The following is a 5,096-nucleotide window of genomic DNA, read 5'->3' as shown; positions in this document are numbered from 1 at the left end:
ACTCAAGCAGTTCACAAGTCAAATATGCAAATTAAAGTTGGAAAATATTACTGAAATTTCCATAGCAAGCTGACCAACGGGCCAAGTTCAACAAAAAGAAGATGATCAAATAAGACCAATTATCCTAAACGAGAAAGCAGACTAAAAAAGCTGAAAAGAAATAAAGAAGTCTTCATCTACTCCGAGACACCAGCAGGAGATTCCTGATCTACAACCTCTTCAGCGTCCGCCTGATCAGCCACGTTCTCAGCAGCTCTACTTGCCTGATCTGCGATGTCTGTCACTACCTCATCTGCTGCATCCTCCTCTGCTTCATCCTCTTCAGCTACCGCATCTTCGACCATCTGCTCTTCAGCTCCTTCCGTGTTCACAACATTAACATGCTCACTCTGCATAGGAAGTAAGTCATAACAGAGCATCCCAATGTCTCTATCTTCAATGGCATAGAAGGGATAATTTCCATTTGAGCAGTCCAAGTAGCCCAGCTTATACGCATTCATGCATTCTTGCGCTCATGACAGAAGTAGGAATCTCTTTGACTAACCAAGTCAGCAACAGAAGAGGAGGCAACAGTTAACGAGTTTTAGATAGTTTCAACAGTAAGAACTACTCCATTTTGAAGCAGATGAAATGTTGCTTCTCTTTATTTTTACAAGGGAAGACTTGAGACTATCTCAACATCACCAACCTGATGGATATGATCAACCAGCTTGAAGCAAGTAAACGGACTTGACAGAAAGTTCGTCTTGAGCAGATCAGACACAATTGCATCCCCTACAGGGCTGGACTTCCTTAGGATCAGCCGCAGACATTGTAGAAGAGTCTTTCACCCGGGGAGATGACTCTCTTGTCTCCTTAGCTGCCGCCATCCTTACCTCCAATGAAGTCAACTCCACACTTGACTGCCCGTGACTCAACAGCTGGATCATGAGCAGACTTTCTAGTTCAGTCTCCATCCTTTAACTGAGGCAGAAGAATACCTGCATCTATTTACCTCTCAGCAGGTGAGCTAGATCAAGCACGGGCTATTTAACGGAGCAGATTATGGTTTTCAAACTTGTCAGCATAAGGCTTGAATAGAACTTACCGAGAACTGCGCGTACCACCGACGTTCCTGCAATCAGCAGAAACAAGATGTTTGACCCCAGCAGATGATGATGGAACATACCCTACTTGAGTCTTCTTAGCATAAGGGAGCTTTAGATTCTTCCTCAATAGATACACATTCTTAGCCTACGAAGAAGTAGCTTCATCTCTTGAAGACTTGGCAACAACCTTCTTTTTTTATGGGGGTTCCGGCAGAACACTCCTCCTGCCCAGCCGACAGATCATCAGAGTCTAGACTATTCTGCTTCCATCTCTCAACATCCTGGGCAAGGGGCAGACCACCGCCAAGCACACTCCAGCCTAGACCTGCGACGATAGGGAGCAGCTGGTCCACCTGCGCATGCCTGCTCCATCACAGTTGCCGCTCACTGCCAACCATTGCCATGACAACAACTAGCTAGGCTTCCCCCAACTGTCCTTGCCATAAAAAAAGAAGAAAAGACGAAGAAAAAGAAACATACGTGCTCGACTTACCTTGGGATGCACGGCAAATCCTCTCTTCGACAAGCAGTACGTATTCTCCAAGATCTCTCTCAAGCTAGAAAGTGGATAAGTTAAGTTTGCGATGTGAAGAAGAGTGAAGAGAAGCCCTGCATTTACACAGGTTGGGCATCCTAGGTCAAGAAGGAATCGCAAGCCCATTCCTACTGAGAACCCACCTCCAAGAACAGTCAAAAGCTCACTCCAATCGAGAACCCAATCTGCAAAAGGAGTCCAACTCACTAAAGGAAGCTCAGTTACAGCTAGACAGCCCAACATATAATTTACATCTCCTACACGCCACCATACGCCATGCAGAAGCTGGGGGGCATTTGTGGGAACCAAATTAAACCTGAACCCTAGGTCAAATAATTAGGCCAATAAATTTGGGGATTATTTGACCCAATTGGGAGTTACCTAACCTAATTGGGAATTACCTAATCAAATTGGGGGTTACTTGAATTAAATGGGAAATTACCTAATTCAAGTTGGATGTATTTGATCCTAGCCTTTATTAGGGATTCGGTTAAATCCTTAATCCCTAAATACACCAACCTCACTAACCACACCAACCTCACCAACTACACCAACCCCACCAATCTCTCCAAGACCACTATAAATACTTGGCTACGCACAAGGATGAGGTACATCAGAACCACTACTAAAACCTCTGTAAAGATCTTCCCTCACAAACCCTAGCTACCTCCTCTCTCTCTCTCTCTCTCTCTCTCCCTCTCTCTCTCTTTTACATAAAGCTCCGGCCACCCGGTTTATATTATAAACATATCTCCGTACCTTATTAGCTATTGTTTTCTATACGATTCAATTGAACTAATTTAGGCATCGGAGGGCCTTTGGATAACACCCCCTGGGTGTGGTCCTCTTATTTGTTCTATTTTGCAAGGAGAAAGAGGCAGCGAAGAAGAAAAGGGAATCTTTCCAATCGAATATTCTCATGGGGAAATTTGCTCCCACAATATCAACCATGACTGGGAAGAAGGCTAAACTAGCATGGATAACGAATGATAGTGCTAGGAAAACCAACTTTAGAAAAAGGAAGGAAGGCTTGTTGAAAAAATTGAGTGAGTTGGGCATCTTATGTGACGTGAGTGGTTTTGCCATTATTTATGGCCCAGACGACAAGGAGCCGGTTGTGTGGCCTTCAAACCCAATTGCGGAAGAATTGCTCGCAAGGTTTCAAAGGATACCAAAAGTAGATCGGTGCATGAAGATGATGAACCAAGAGACATACCTTAATGATAGGTTAGCTAAATTGAAAGAACAAATAACAAAACTCATAGAAAGAACAAAGAGATGGAGATGAACATCATCATGTCCCAAATTCAAGAAGGTAAGCCAATGAATGAATTTGGAACTGGTGAACTAACTGGTTTGAAACAAATCTTCCATTAGGTGCTTTTTCTCCTAATGAGGGTGGGGTGGGGATGCAAAAAACACCACTGTCCCTGATGAATGGAAGCCCTATACAGAGTCTTGGTATAATTATTTTAGCAAAGAAAAGGGGAAGCAAAGTAGAACATGTCTATTGTTAGTGCCAGCAGTAGCAATGTTAGAGCACTTCCAGCGGCTCGGGGTGGGGGGTGCGTTGAGGGCGCAAAAAACGATTCCAGCAGCAAGGGATGGTCTGAGTAGGAGGTGGGGGCCACGAGACTGGGCTAGAAGTTCAGCTCGCGCACGAGCCCGAATTTTGGGTCTAGCGTCAGCCCTCAAATTTGAATTTTTTTTACCGTTCCGCCAACTGCTAGCAACCACGTGGCGTCCTCTGGGCTCTCCGATCACTTTTTGTCATCCAATCCAATGGCAGCCAATTTTTTTGTGATAAAATAATGAAATCAATTCGAATTTAAAAAAAAAATTACCCAAAATTTAATGAATTTTTTTCTATAAATACCAACCAATACTCTTCACTTTTAACACCAAATCCTCATATATTTTCTTCTCCTTCAACTATTTTTCACTTTCTACTCAATATTTTCACTTTCAAGTTTTATTTTTCTCTATCATCTTATGGCTTCTTTTATCGAAACCGGAGAGGCATGGAGCATCATGGAAGATGTTTTGTTGTGTGAGTGTTGGGTCCAAATTAGTCATTGTCCCGTCTCAGGCAATAAGATGAAATTATGTCATATGTGGATAAAAATTCATACCGAATTTTGTGAAAGATCGGGTTCAACCCATACGAAAATGGCATTGTTCAGTAGGTGAAAAATTCTCAATAAAGAGTTGGGGAAATGGAGAGATGCCTTGGCAAAAGCGATAGACAACCATAGAAGCAGGGAAAATCTTAGCAATGAGGTAAATTATTTGTAATTTTCGTTTTATTAATTTTAATGTCCTATTAATTTTTTTTAAATGTTTCTTGCATTTCCTTTATTTATTTAAATGTTTCTTGCATTTTCAATATTTTGTTAATATGTCTTGAATTTCCAATAATTTGTTAATATTTCTTGCATTTCCATTATTTTGTTTATATTTGTTGCATTGCCAATATTTTTTTAAGTTTCTTGCATTTCCAATGTGTTTTTTTTTTATATAGATTATGCAAGCACAAATGTGGTATGGTGCTATTGAGCAAGGCAAAAAAATTTCAACCGTCACCAATGTTGGGAAGTTGTGAAGAAGTGTAAGAGATTTCGAATTATTTCAACGGGTCCAACCGTGGTGTTGAACGAGATGCCATTCCATGATTCACCGGCATCGGATTTGTTTATATATTCCATCCAAAAGGAGCCGAGGCCTATTGGGAGAAAGGTGGCAAAGGCAAAGAGAGGGAATAATTCTACTAGTAATACATCTAAATTTTTGGAGGAAATTGCAAGGCAAAGCGCCATGAGAATTGAAATAGACATGAAAACCAAAGAAGACGAGAGGGCAATTCAAGTAGAATATGCAAAAGAAAGGGAATATGTACTCAAAGAAAACATTGAGAAGAAGGATCGGGAAACCATGGCCATGGATACAACCCATATGTCCCCTGAAACAAAACAATTTTGAAAGCTAGAACGATGAGATGTTATGAGAAGAAGACTTTTCCGTGATGATGGACCTAGCAACACGGATTGGTTAAATGATCAAAACCATTAAGTAAGTTTGTTTTTTTTGTTTTTTTTAAAGTTCATTGTATTTTAATGTTTTGTTTTAAAAATTAGTTATGTGTTTTATTTAATTAGTAGTAATTCTTAATTACTTGTAATGGTTTTCTTTGAGTGACTAAAGAAAGCATTCAATAAAATACCTTTTTATTCAAAACATTCCGTACATAAAAAATCACATCCAAAGGATAACTACAAAACAAACCACAACCAAAGCATTAAAAAAAAAAAACCACAAACAAAACATAACTAAAAATAAAACACAACCAAAGCAAATAATTTTTTTTTTTAAAAAAAAACACACTGTACTTCATTTACCGTCATTGCCTTTCACCGCCCATAAATGCTCCATCAAGTCAACTTGACGTGTTCATGAATATAAGACGATTGCATCTC

Source organism: Prunus persica, chromosome G1 (genome assembly GCF_000346465.2).
Source record: "Prunus persica cultivar Lovell chromosome G1, Prunus_persica_NCBIv2, whole genome shotgun sequence".
Lineage (NCBI taxonomy): Eukaryota > Viridiplantae > Streptophyta > Magnoliopsida > Rosales > Rosaceae > Prunus > Prunus persica.
The sequence above is the reverse complement of the archived record's forward strand: the minus strand, read 5'-3'. Positions refer to the sequence as shown.